Source organism: Emydura macquarii, unplaced genomic scaffold (genome assembly GCF_026122565.2).
Source record: "Emydura macquarii macquarii isolate MOO-44397 ecotype Brisbane River unplaced genomic scaffold, CSIRO-AGI_Emac_v2 contig_3671, whole genome shotgun sequence".
In the NCBI taxonomy this organism is placed as follows: domain Eukaryota; kingdom Metazoa; phylum Chordata; order Testudines; family Chelidae; genus Emydura; species Emydura macquarii.
This window is the reverse complement of record NW_027133808.1, coordinates 9,081,694-9,096,837: the sequence shown is the minus strand read 5'-3', so window position 1 is coordinate 9,096,837 and position 15,144 is coordinate 9,081,694. Positions and strand designations below refer to the sequence as shown.

Sequence of the window (15,144 nt, the reverse complement as noted above, 5' to 3'; positions counted from 1 at the left end):
ATATACTAATTACCTACATTGGGTTTTCACCCTGAACTACATTCCATTCTCACCATGATAATTGGGGTCGTCAAAACAACATCTGGTGATATGAGAGGTGGTGTAAAGGTATGCCCCTTGGCAATGAAAAGTGTACCCCCAGCTGTTCAAGGATAACTTGTTGTTCCCAGCACCATTATCTATGTGCAGCTGCAAGCATACATGTTGTGTATTTTGTCTTATGTGCCATGGTATGCAGAAACTGAGACATCTGCAAGGTTACTCAGTATCCTGTTCATCTCTGCCAACTGGAAGATGTCATGCTACAGGGATCAGAATAGCCAAACAAGCAACTGAAGCTATGCTAGGCTTGTAGGACAGTAGTCAAGCAACTCAAATTGTACTGGGCCTCCAATGACCTTAAGCTCCAGAGCCTCTTCTCCCCATCCCCAGATAGTGGCTGCACAAGGGGAGCAGAGGGACAGAGGAGCCAACTCAATGTTCACACAGGAGGGAAGAGAGGGAGATTGAACTCTGAATGCTTGCTCTGCCCCTGGAGGAGATGCAGCAGTGAGGCAGATAGTCAATCAGAAGGTGGCTTCCTTCCCCCCCTGTTCTCACATGTACTTTTAAAAAAAAAAAAAATCAGAGGCACACCTGTTTGGGCCTGATGGCACACCAGTTGGGAAATGCTGAGATAAAGTACACTAGCTCTGAGACCATAGTTCTAAATCTACAATGCTTTAATAATTTGTTTTTTGCATTGGCTCCTCTTCTGTGCCACAGTGCAATGTGTTTTTGTTTTTTTGCAAGATTACATATTGACAGAGTCCTCTCCTCCCCCAGAATATTTGGGTTTGTCTGCACTCCAATAGAACACCTATATAGACATTTGGGCTTGGGCTGGACCCCATGAGGGGGAAGGAGAGGGGAGGGTCCCAGAACCTGGGCTCCAGCCTGGGCCTGAATGTGTATGCTGCAATTTTATAGCTCTGCACCTGAGCCCACTTGCCCGAGTCAGCTGACCTGTGTCAGCTGCGGCCATGCCATGGGTCTTTTATTCCAATGTACATATGATAGAGAGTGGAGTGGGGCTTACCCTTCTGTCTCACCTCTCTATTCTAAACTACATTTTTACTGTATTAACTCTTCTCCCTTAATTTTTCATAACCATTATGATTGCTATATGTATGCACTTTATTTATTTATTTTAGTTAAGTCCATCATTCATTTCCTAAATTATTTCCTCATGTGTATATACAGTTTGACTCCTTGATGTCTTACTTCTCCAGTGGCTTCCAGTTTTTATATAACTGTCCTAGTTTTCCTTCCTAAACTCCAATTAGGAGTTAGTTTTCTCAGTCTCTCAACTTCCATCTTCTTCACTTCCACCTTTCATGTTATCATTTTTATTGTGACTTTAAATGTTTGCATTGCAAGTGAAGGAGATGTGTTTTAATTAATATAATAATCGGCTCTACATGCCCTTTACTTGCAACTAGGTAACATTCCTTCCTCTCTTCCTGCTGTGCCTCCCCCCAAGGTCTTTAATTGCCGGAGGGTGGGGGGGAGAGAGGGAGGTAATATGTAAGAAGGAAAATTAGGCCAAATATATATATAATATATATATATAGTGATAAAGTCAGGCCAGGGGGCTGCAAAAAGGCATACAAGGGCCTGACTGTGAGCCTAAGAATGCCTAAATCCCTGGTTCCTGCAAGCAGGGGAGAGATGATTACAGGGCAGTTAGAGACACTTGGACTCAATGAAGGGCAAGTCCAGATGTACTTAAACCCTGCCTTCCCTAAAGGGAGGGGGAGAAGCACAGGAGGAGGAAGCTGCCAGAAGGCTGGTAGCAGCTGGAGGAGAAACTCCCCCCCCCCCCCCCACCCACCCCCGGCCAGGAGACAGTGCTTCTCTGCAGCTACAGGAGGAGAAAACCCCTGGCCCCAGCCAGCTGAACGAAGCTGGAGCAAGGTACCTCCAAGGGAAGACAGGGTTACTGTGGGGACTCCTTGGCCCACTACAAGGGGTTGAAGCGTGAGACCCACTAGGGAGAAGCTGGCTGTTTGCCACAAAATATATATATATTTATAAATACACACTTACCATTGAGAGAAATACTGAGACATCATGATGATACCTTGCTCTGCTTCCCTTTTATTTGTCATGCAAATGGCATTTAAAGCTACAGTAAAAACAGCAACCTAAGTGGAAGAGAAGAATGAGGGAGAGTAAAACAGTCCTAATTGCTAATAGGAAGGAAAACTGAGTCAAAGGTACATTTTGGCTATGGTTTTATTGTTGGTAAGTAGATTAGATTCTGTGATTAAGGGCAAGTTATAAATACCTAGATAGCATCTCCCTCTAATTTATCTTTTCTTTGTTCTAAATATGGATTGTTAATATTAGGCCAGCTGTGACTGGTTCTGTACAGATGTACAGTGGCATGGAGAAAGAGGGTACCTAGGCCCTTTCCCACCTCTGTAAGGTCCAACTGAAATTTCTTGAGTTGGAAAGGCTTTCCTTAGGCAGCTTCTAGCAGACATCTTCCTGGTAATGTGGCTCCAATGGAATCAGAACCCTAAGAGAGGAGGGTGGGCAGGGATCTCTAGAGATAGTGGGGGGCCTCCTTGAGGCTCTCAGGAGTCTGAGATAAGCCTCTCTCCTTTCCAATGGAATGGTTTAGGGGAAATCTCCACAAGATGGCTGGGGTGAACATAATCCTTCTCCTGTGGGTTTTTCCTTATGGGATAAGGCAAGCAGACCTTATACTAAAAATCAAATGATACTGCTTGTGACGTTCCCCTGGTGCAATCTAGATTGGTGAACTGCTGTGTCACCACAATCCCCCACTCCTGGAGCCCATCTTGCTCTGCTCTCCAGTGAGAACCCCCACTCCTGGGCTGTTCACGCACAAATTCCAGCCTACAAATTGCTCCTAACTGAATAAATGAGTGATTCTAGCCAGCCACTCTTTGGATTATGCAACAGAATGACCCCAGTCAGACTCCCAGTCCGATATGCCATCCTAGGAACTTCCGTTTTACAATGTTCAATAAAGCCCACTGAATCATGTAAGGTCATGTAAATTAGTCAGTTTAACAAAGAAATTGATGTGCACAAGCCTTGTTATTCCAAGTGGAGTCTCCAACACACTTCAAACCAGATGCACAGCTTTAGGTAAAACAAACAAACACATTTATTAACTAAAGAGAGATTTTAAGTGATTATAAATCAAGGATAACAAGTCAGATTTGGTCAAGAGAAAACAGAAGCAAAATACGTTTTAAACTAAGTGTAACATTTTCAGCAATTTACAAATGTAGGTGTTTCTCACCACGGGCTAGCTGGCTTCCCTTTAGCCAGGCTCTCTCCTTTGGTCATCACTTCAGTTGGTTGGTGGTGTTTGTAGATGGAGGTGGAAGAGAGAGAGCATTGCAAATGTCTCCCTTTTTTATAATGTTCCTTCTCCCCTCCGGAGCTTTGCCTGCTCCCCCACCCCCCTTATATGTTTCCTTATATGGTTTCATCCATATCCTGAGTCAGTGAGCATTACCTCATCATGGTTCCAAGCTGGCCAAGGAAAAGGAGGTGACTCACTCAAGAGCCCAATTGCTTCTCTGTTGATGCCCAGGCTAGTCCTTTGTTCCTGGAAAGCTGAGCTAGGTTTGTCCTATACACGCCTTGACGAAGTGTGAACTGCTGCTCTGCTGGAGAATTTTGCCTGGATGTGTTTCAAACCATGAGAACACATCTTTGGGAATGTTACATAGTGAAGCCTCATAACCATACACATGATATTGCAACAAACATATTACTATAACAATAATGTTCAGTACCTCATGAGCATTCCAAAAGCATCTTATATGACATACTTTGCATTAAACAATATACAGCTATACTATACTATAAGGGTGAACATGGCAGTGCAGGGAGTCACACTGTTCTCTAAATGTTTCTGATAAAATGCATTTATACTTACAATACTTGTCTTTTGCATGTTTGGAGAATTGGCTAAAACCACAACTAAATTAATGGTTGGAAAGCCTAGTGTGCTTACTGCTTTTTCATGTCCTACTGTTTATGCACTAATTAAATGGAGAGGTATTTTCTGGGAATTGGTTAATTGATTTTGCTTTTATATTCAACAGTGTAAAATCTTTCAGCGCTTACTCTGACCTCATGTGATGTGCCTCATTAACTCCTCAGATGCTTGGTTTAAGAAACTAGTAGGCATAGTTTCACTTTGTGTTAGAATATTTTCTAAAACTTAATGTGAGAAAAAAGAAAATATTATGGATCTGTCTTGCACAAGATTATTTTATTTCTGATCATTGCTATAAGCCTAAATGTAAAGAGGGAAATTGTGTTGCTCGGAAAATGAATGGCAGGATCATGTTCAGATCTAAAAAGTATAGGTCCTAGTGGATAATCTGCTGAACAGGAGCTCCCAGTGTGGTGATGTGACTGAAAGAGCTAATGTGGTCCTTAGATGGATTAATGGGGAGTTAGGAATAGAGAGGTTATATTACCTCATATATTTGGCACTGGGGTAACTGCTACTAGAAAATTGTCTGGTTCTGGTGTCTGTAGTTGAAGAAGGAAGCTGATAAACTACTGAGGTTGAGGGTTTGGAGAACTGTCATGGGAGTATGGGTTGGAAAACATGCCTTAGAATGATTGAGCTCTTTGAGTTGATCTATTTGGAATACCAAAAAGAAGGTTAAGGGGTGACTTGATCATTCTAGAAGTACCTAAATGGGAACCAGAAATTGGATAATAAAAAGCTCTTCAATCTGTCAGAAAAAGGTATAACGAAATCCAAGATGTCTGGCTTCAGCTTCCAGCCAACTTCAGACTGGAAATAAAGCACACATTTTTAACAATGAGGGTAATTTGTTCCAATGGTTACTTAGCAAGGTTTGTGGTGAATTTTCCATTACTGGAAATTTTAAAATCAAAATTGGATGTTTTTCTAAAAGATATATATTCTAGCTCATATTGGAATTAATTTAGGGAAGTCCTGTGACCTATGTTACGCAGGAGGATAGACTAGATAATCACAATCACAAAAGGGACTGTTTTAGAATCTGTGACTTGTGGGAAAAAAATCTAAGATTTGTATACAGCACAGCCCACTATCAGTATAAAACACTGCTATTTGACCTTTTATCATCCCCCAGCATCTTTACTAAGATGCAGCTGCCATCATAGCCAGATGGAGGTCTCAGGGCACTCACTTGTATCTGTTCTGTTTTGATCAGAAACCCGACCAAAGAAGCAGATCACAATGCTACAGCTTGGACACTGGGGTTGCTTTGGGCATATGTTTTTGTGATAAACAGCAAGAAAAGCTTCCTGACCCTTTCCTCAAAGGGAGCTCACCTTGGAGTTGATAGACATGTATGGCCCCAGTCTACTTTTGACAGGTTTGAGAAAATCTAGAATCAAAGATCCATGCTCACAAGGAATTGAAGACCGTCCATAACCTACTGTTTCCATCTACTAGGCCTTCTTATCCCAAGTATAGGAATTACAGCATGTGTTAAATTCCACATTAGGTGTCTCCAGAAGTTTGCTGCTGAATGTGTGGAACTGCTTACTGGAACATATGTAAGATCAGGTGCTAGTTCCAAACCAGGTACTGGAATCCCTTAGATGGGACATCCTCAGGGGTCTTCCTATCTGCTATCCAGAGCCTCAGTGCTCACAATGGATGCCAGCCTACTAGGTGGGGAGCATATCTGGGACACATGGGGCACATGGAGCTCGATGGAGTGGAATAGGAGCATCAGTTGCTTGGAAGTTATAGTGAAGCTGGCATTCTGAAAGTGCCAGAGACAACCTGGGGGTGAACATAGCCTGGTCCAGTCAGACAACACCACTGTGGTATCATACATCTTCTATCAAGGAGAACAGAAAGCTTGATCCTACATTCTGAAGTAATAAATTTTAGAATGGGCATAAGAGAACTTGGCATCCATAAGAGCAATACACATAAAGGCAACAATAAAGCCGAAAGCAAGACTGCTCAGCAGTTGCTCAATGAACAACTCAGAATGGTGTTTGGATCAAGAAGTCTTTCACCTGATCTCTTAGACATTTGGTCTCTTGTTGATCTGTTCACCAGTCACAAGAACAGAAAGTTGGCACAGTACTTCACCAGGGAAGCAGATTTCAGGTCACTAGGAAGGGGATGCATGTGCACACAGGTAGCTGAAGGCTAGCTTTACACAGTCCACCACTTGAGTTGTGGAGAAAGTGATTCAGAAGATGAGAAAAGAAGAAGCAAGGGTGATGATTCTAGCTCCATATTAGCTGAGGAAACCAAAGTTTACAATAGTTTGATATTGGAACCCCACTACATATACCATTGAGACTGGACATCCTTTACCAGGGTTGCATTCTCCATCCTGATCCAAATACATACAACTGACAGCATGACTACTGAGGGAAGCATAAAGTGCATTTGGTTTATATTTCAAGGTGATTAGGACTCTACTGGCCTCCAGACAGGCTTAAATACTAAAGTCCTACTCCATCTGGGTATGGTTTAGCTCCTAGTGTGAAGCAGGCAGAAATCCCAATGGTGCTTAGATTCCCACTATTTTGGACTTCTTTAAGGACAGTATGAACAAAAGATTGCAGTCCAGCATCATAGTGTGTACTGGTGTCAGCCATACGCAGTATCTTACATTGCAAGGGTCCTCTGTCTTTCTAGCTGAAAAATCTCTATTCTCAAGATTTCTCAGCAGTCAAACTGGTAAACTTGTGGTCAGTCCTGTCTTTCCTAAGTGGGATTTACCATCAGTGCTAAAGTCCTACCATCCATCTCTTTGAACTGTTAGCAAATTACAGTTTTCTATTCATCACTCAGGTGCTTTTTGGTCTCTTTTACATCTGTTTATGTGTCTTGGAGTTAACAACTCTACCCATGCAGGAACCACAGTGCTTACTCCATGATGACAGGGACTCCAGAATATTTCTTACTAAAGGCAAATTCCTTTTTCCATACATTACAGGAGGTGATTCTTCCATTATTCTGTCTCCAACTAGCATCCTACAGGAAAGATGTGGGACAGTCTATGTGTGTGTGTAATACACACATAGAGCACTAAAGATCTACCTTGAGCACACTGAATCAATAAGGCTCCTTATTTGTGTTTTCACCTGAAATGCCAAGATCTTCAGGTATCCAAGTTGTCCCTGTCTAGATGAATAAGTTATGCATTTTGGAAGCATACAAAGCATCAGGCAAAACTGTTCCTGAAGGAATCACAGCCCATTTTGAGACCTCCAGCAATATCATTGGCAAAGAAACTGAACTCAATTGAGAAAATATGCGGGACAGGAACGTGGTCTATTCATTGTTCACTATTTCCCAAGTGTCACAGAACTGTGGGAGACTAATTTCTTTTCTCTTGGAAAATTTCGTACCCAGTATGCTATTTCAGAGTCAAACATCACCATGGAATTATGAATTAAATAGAGGAGAATAAATCACATATTGAAGCAGTCAAGTCAAAATTATTGGCTTCTTTTTAGTGTCTCCTATGATTCACTTCCTTAGCAAATATTTAGAGACTAAGTATTTTCCTCTTCAATGGACAGCTAATGTCAATGGACTCCTTTTGGAATAATCGAGTTTCATTTAGTGGCAAACCAGAGAAAACAAAATCAGGGCATTATCCTGATTTTTGTCACAGATAGTAACAGTAATCTTAATGACAATTAATTCAATTCACGTATGCAGTGTTGTTGTAGCCATGTTTGTCCCAGGATATTAGAAAGACAAAGTGGGGAGGTAATGTCTTTTGCTGGACCAACTTCTGTTGATGAGAGACAAGCTTTCAAGCTTATAGAGCTCTTCTCATGACTTCATTCAATTTGTATCCGTATTTATTGTAACACCCTAACAACATTAAAGCTGATTTTGTTTGACATTGTTAAAATATGGTCCAATTGTATCTGCGGTCACACACAGACAAGAGATCAGTTTCTCTTACATTTAAAAAACAGGTTTTTTGTAAGCCACATTGAATTATAGGAGTTTCTGAATATACAAAGCTTTCTCTAAAAATGAAAGCTCTAATTGAGTTCCAACAGCCATAATTTCCCCCCTTTGGCTTTTAGATTTTTTTTCTGTAAAGCCCCAATAATCAGGTTTTACATTCTTCTCCTTCCTGGGCTATTCTAGTGTACACAGTGAATACCCACCAATAGGAAAGAGACATGGTTGAAATCACTTTTAGTTGTTTAGTTTTTCTAATTTTTAAAGATTACAGAAAGCAGACTATCGAACAATTTTTTTTATGCAGTACAACTTGATGTCCACAGTAGTATTTTTGATGGTAGAGAAGAACTTTCCAATTTCAAAGATTAGGTGTGTCTACTTGTGGGATTTAATTCAAAGCTTTTTAGTGTGCATCAGGTAACTCACAGGACTAGAATTGTGCCAATAACATGCACATGGAACACCAGCTCAGTTTTCATTTCACATTGTGTGAACATGTGGTGGTAGTTTGCTGAGAGCTGTGAGCATAGCATTCTGTGGAGGTATCTCATGGTCCTTCTCTTCACTGCTGTACAGGTTGCATCCTGATATTGTTTTTTGCTGTGAATTGTGGCAAGCTAGGTTCATATTTTTTTTTAAAAAATCCCATATTTCAGCTGTCTTTGTTGGCTTGTGCCATTTTCAAATTGCTGTTGGCTAGCATGGATTCACTAATGCTCTGTGTCGCTATGGTGACAAGCTCAAATATGCACAACCTGTTTGGGCTGTATTACAGCACTGAGCTGGATGAATTCTGCCCTAAACTTTGCCCATCACACCACCAGATGGTGCCAGAGCAGGAGGATACTCTGCAATGGTGGCAGGACAATGAGGTGGAAGAACAGGAAGCTACTGAACTATTGGAACAAGAGGACTAGTTCCTGGATTACTTACACAGCATTCAGTGCTATTTCTGGGAGAAGGAAATCAGTGTGAATTTGTGGAAGAGGATTGTTCTGCAAACCTGTGATGACCAGCAGTAGTGAGAGAAATTCAGGAGGGGGAGGGCTACCTTTTTTTGAGATCTGTGCTGAAATGACTCAGAGCTTCAGCACCAGTGTACCAACTTGGAATGCCCCATACCTGTGGAGAAATGGGTCACCATTGCTGTCTGTCTACACCAGAATGTTACTGATCTGTAGCCAACCAATTTGATGGGGGGAAATCAAACTATTGGGGCCATTCTCATGCAGGTCTGCTATGCCATTGATAAGGTGCTGTCTAACCAGGTCATGAAGCTGCGTAACAGTCAGGAGATTATTGATGGTTTTCAACACATGAGGTTCCCAAACTGTATTGGGGCATTGGTGGAACCCATGTGACTATAATTTGCTCCATATAAAAGAGAGACTGTCACATCTGCGTTGTGTATCATTAGTTTTATTGACACTCTGATAGTATGCCTGTTGAGTATCCCATGGCAAAATCTTCTGAAAGCCTGGCTTGCCTTTTGTATTCTGTTTTGACATTCCTGTATCCTGGAAACCATCACTTGAGATTGTAATGCCAACATATGCAAAGTAATTGACATTCTTTAGTTTTCTATCATTTATAATGTTGTTTGGCTCTTTGGTAGTGGTTGATCAGGTTGGAAGAGGACTTCCGTTTTTCCAGGCTGTTGGTGAGTCCATACTGTTCAGTTGCCTCTGAGAACCTGTCAAGGATAAGGATGACTGAGTAGAGCATTATCATTTTGGGTGCTGAGTTAGTTCTTCTAACACTTGTGGGTAGACAATAGAGGGATAGTTAAGTAGGTCAATGAAGTGCTACACCTATCTTAAATGCCACTCTTGTTCTTGATGAGGTAAATCCATCTGAATTCTTTAGAGGAGCTGGTCCCATTTTTGATCGGCCATAAATACCATTCAGGGAGTCTTAAAACAATTTAGTGTTAGTATTGAATTAATGCTGTATTTCTTATGTTTTCTTTTCCTACCAGTTATTCTGTAGAACACAAAGCTGTCTTTGAGCCTTAGCTTGGAGATATTTGAATTCATATTTCTTTGGTGTTGATTTTGTTGTTTTGCCAGGACAGAAACCTATCCCTCTTTTCCTTGAGGATGTTCATGATTTCATCATCACTTTCATCAAACCAATCTGGATACCATCTTTGGTTTTTTGCCTAGAATTTCTTCTGAGGCTTGAAGGATGGTTGATGTGGATATATTCTACTTTTCAGTTCATTATTGGGTGATGTTTTGACCATTCTCAGGGTACCCAGGACTGAGTAACCTTGTTACCCTGTGCCTCTGGTGTGAGCGAGTCTTTCCTGTGCCTGGGTAGGTGTTGGCTCCCTAACACCACCAGTCTTTCAGCCACTTAAGCTCTCTCCTCGTGTTGTAAAGTTTCTTTTTTAACCTTCTAGTGGTTTTGATTGTTTGCAGATGCTTCTGTTGGTTTTCCGTTGACAGTCTTAATATTGTACAAGGCTAAACAATTGCATTACCAGCTAAACGTGGTGATGTGACAATTTCCCCCCTGCCCAAATGAGCCATCATCGAGGCACATTATCCCCTGGTAATTAATTTTTACTCCAAGTCTGTAAAGCATACTTTTGATATAAATACTTTTTTCCTTAAATATTACCTGTCCATACATCTCACAATGATTGACTCTTGACAAGTTACGAACTTTATGTAAATACCTCAGTGTTACTGTTGATTGATAAATATCCTGTAAGACATGTCATTGGAGTGTAGTGAGTTTGTCAGGTCCGAGATGTGTTGTTCGCAAAAAACAGGGGACCTTTTGCTAATGGATCTGTCACAGATGTAATTCTATCAGTTACTCCCTAAGTTTTCCATCATTTTTTTTAAATGAAGTTACTGTAAGGTGAGTGCATAACTGGTTGCAAGACTACTCAAAGAGTAGTTATCAGTGGTTCACTGTCAAACTGGGAGAGGTATGTAGTGGGGCCCTGCAGGGGTCAGTTCTGGATCCGGTACTATTCAATATTTTCAGTAATGTCTTAGATAATGGACTGAATATGCTTTTAAAATTTGTGGATGACACTAAGCTGAGATGGGTTGTAAGTACTTTAGAGGACAGGAATAGAATCCAAAATTAACTTGAAAAATTGGAGAACTGGTCTGAATTCAACAAGATGAAATTGAATACAGACAAGGGCAAAGTATTACATTTAGGAAGGAAAAATCAAATGCACAACTACAAAATAGGGAATAATTGGCTAGACAACAGTACTGGTGAAAACGATCTAGGGGTTACAAATTTAATATGAGCCAACAATGGGATGCAACTGCAGAAAAGGCTAATATTCTGGGGTGTAGTAAAAGAAGGGTTGTATGTAAGACACGGGAGGTAACTCTCTCTGCTTAGCACTGGTGAGGCCTCATTTGGAGTCCTGTGTCCAGTTTTGGGTGCCATGCTTTAAGAAAGATATATACAAATTGGAGAGTCTAGAGAACAACAAAAATAATAAAAGGGTTAGTGAACCTGGCCTATGAGGAAATGTTAAAAAACAAACAAACAAACAAACAAAAAACTAGGTATGTTTAGTCTTTAGAAAAGAATACTGAGGGGGACCTCATAAGTCTTCAAACATGTTAATGACATTATGAAGAGGGCTGTGGTCAATTGTTCTCCAGTTCCGCTGAAGGTAGGACAAGAAATAGTGGGCTTAATCTGCAGCAAGAGAGATTTAGGTTAGGTATTGGGGAAAACTTTCTAACTATATATAGTTATATAACTATAGATAAGCACTGAAATAAGGTTCCCAGGGAGGTTATGGAATCCCTGTCACTGGAGGTTATTAAAAGTGGGTTTGACAAACACCTGTCAGGGATGATCTAGGTATACTTGGTCCTGCCTCAGTGCAGGGGGCTGGACTAGATGAACTCTTGGGGTCCTTTCCAATCCTACATTTCTATGATTCTTTGTCTAAATTTTGCAATTGTTTTTAGATTTAATCTGTTCAGCATTGTTTTGTTGACGGGCTTTAGTGTGTAAATTTAAAATGGCTCTGATCATCTTGTCAAGTTGAACAGTTTACGTCTCGTGTTGCGTTAATGATCTTGATGTCCCTAATTTCTTTGCTGTATGATGACATAGTAAATTAGGAGCCGGTGCTTTATTCTCAGATGCATCCACAAAGTTTTATATTTTTCATCTTGCCTTAAGATTGTAGTTGATAATGAGCTCAGACTCTTCAGACTTGCTGATTTTAAGGGAGGCCATTGCTGTTCATTTTTCTGACTCCGTTGTTCTTATTACACCACTTCAAACCTCACTGTCTCTTCTAATTCTGACATTAATGTCTCCCAGGAGCATGTTTGTTTTCACTGGGTATAGATTTGATTACATCATTCAAATCAGAATAGAACTGTTTTATTTCTTCTGTATTGTTCATGGTTGGAGCATAAACCCTGATAAGAGTTGAAAAGAATGAATCTCCAATACAATGTCATTAAGTCTTTCAGTCATTTCAGAGGCTGTTTTCAGTGTCAAGATCAATGCTATAAATGCTGGTTTCCGGGTCTAAAAGAAGGCATAGTCGTCTCCTAGTTCCTTTACGGAGCCTTCATTTGGAAGTCTGGTTTCACTGAAAGTTGCTATGTTGATGCTGTATCTATCAACTTCCCTTGCAATTAGTGCTCTCAGATGCTTGGTGTGTTCTCTGTCCATTATGTTCTGTTTGTTTCAGTTGCCATAGTGAGAGTTTTTTTGGTTACAGAATGACTGCTGTGTGGCTGATCCATCATTTGTGGTGAACTGGCCAGATTAAAGTAGGGCAGGCAAGGTTTAGAATTTAGACCACCTTTTCCCAGGCTTCATTGAGCAGTGCTGTCCTAAAAAGGGCTGTTTTCTCACCTGGAGTGTTGCTGAACCTCCTTGCTGCCCAGGACTTAAGGCGGTATGACCAGACTTCTAGGTTGCCTTCATGAAGATTTGTGACTGACTCCCACATCCTGTCCTGATTTTTCACCCTTTCTATATGGTCACCCTACACCCATGGCTGCAGGACATCCTTAATGATGCATGAACGCCTGTGTGTGAGGTTTATATGAGAATATCATTGCATGGAGGCATTCTCACTTTGTCAGCTGTTGAAGTCATAGACCAGTGAGATGAAAGGTCACAATGACTGTGAACTTCATTAGCTGTAGTGGATAGTCATTGACATCTTGTGCCTTGTCAAGCTTTATGTGTTGCACAGTACATGGCTGCAGTGCCTTTCCACCCCTTGGACTAAGCTGTCTCCTCTGCCAGGTCTGCCAAGCAGACTTAATATTGCTAGGGGTAGGCATTTCTCATCATGGCTACCATCTACATGGTTTAACCTGCCAGCAAAGTGGTGTCCTGAGATGTGACATCTGCCACATTCTAGCAGCTACTTGGAGCCATTGGTCAGAGCTGGTTGCAGTGAGGACCAATGAGCAAGAGCCATTTAGAGTGCAACTGTCCTGACTTTCAGAGGACTACCTCTCATTCTACACGCCATGTACCTAATTAATACTTCATGGCATCAAGGCCACAGGTAAAATCCAAGATTTATTGCAACTTAACTTCAGCTGTAGTGATTTAACAACCCAGCCTGTATGGTTCAGAATGGCATTGCTTTTGCAGATCCTTTAGTTCAAGTTAGAGCAGTAATAAATGCAACATCATTTTTTAATGTTTATTGGGAAAGTTGCACAATGGTCAGGTGTTAGGAAAGATTTGCTTAAGGATTCATTAGATGTTCACCATTTAAAAAATATTTTTTTTTACTGTGTATTGAAGATATCTTATGCAGCTTACATCTGCCTTTGAGCAAAAAATTTGTATATTGAGTCAATTTATATATAAATTCACAGGTGCATAAGTTGTCTTCAGGCAGAACTTTGTGTTTGGTTAGACATGTTCACTATATGAAACTGTATGGAGATAAGTTTCTTGAGTCCATTGAATAAATACTGTTATTTCCTTTTTGTTTTATGGTACAGCAGGGGTAGTCAATTATTTTTTGTCAAGGTCCAGATTTCTTGCTCCGGATTCTGGAGAAATATTTTTCAAATCACAAGTCTCCCTGTTCAACGAACACATACTATACTGTGTAGTATACCCAGAGCCTATTGAAGGGATAGTCGATTGGTGGACCGTGGGCCTACTCCAGATCTCCAAAGGCTTTTGACCAGACCTCGAAACTCTAGGGGGCCGTGTGCAGTTGGGTGGCTGGGACTGATACAAGTAGAGGAGTGACTGGCCCCATGCTGGCAGGCTTGGGGGAGCTGGTGCCCGGCACTGACAGGTAACTCAGGATTGCAGGTGCCCCCCTCCGCTCTCCCTAAAAGGAGTCCCGCTCCCATGGAGCTGACAGTGGGAGCCCTGACAGGTGCTTGGGACTGACTTGTAACTTGGGGAGCTAGGTGATCCTTCTGCCTTCCCTAAATGGAGCCCCGTGGGATGTACACCGAGGCTCAGGGCTTCAGCCTTGTGGGAGGCATGGCGGGACTTAAGGCTTCAGCCCTGCAGATTTGGACTGCAGGCCACCTATTGACTACTCCTGTACTATAGTGTGCTAACAAATCAGAGCTTTCAACAGATGTATCTGAGACAATCTAAGGCAGACAAAAACTAAGAGTGGGTTACCTTTCTATTATTGGTGGGCAAAGAAGTATCCACTTATTTTACAGTGAAAATCATTTCTGTAAACATTACATCTAGCTATTGTCACACTTATGTTGAAGATACCATCAGATGAGTCAAGTGAGTTGGTAGTTAATAAGTTAGATTTAAATTGTAAACTTTTTGTAACTATTTTCCTTCTGGAGTTCTTTATGCTGATTGCTTTATTTTTATTTCAACCTGTTTTGGGAAAATGCAGATTTATGCATAATACATACTCCTAGGTATAGTATAATTATTTTGTAGAAGACTATACTTAATCTTCATTAATTGGCCTTCTAAAAGATAATTGTGCATGAAGTAGCATTGTGTAGTTACACCACCATTGCCAGAGTTAGTACTGAAATAGATTTATTTTACTGAGGAAGCATATGGCTTTTTCCTCACCGTTGGAGACACAGTTTGAGGTGCATATAGGAAGGCTTACTTTTTTTTAACAATAAAGGAGAAACTTCTTATATTTTTCTTCAGAAGTTGATCATTAT

General features: G+C 41.0%; 1 protein-coding gene across 1 annotated transcript in view; it reads left to right on the top strand.

Moving 5' to 3' along the window:
- Nucleotides 1–15,144, top strand: part of HS6ST3 (heparan sulfate 6-O-sulfotransferase 3) — a 543,188-nt gene that overhangs the window by 27,830 nt on the left and 500,214 nt on the right. The window lies entirely within an intron of this gene.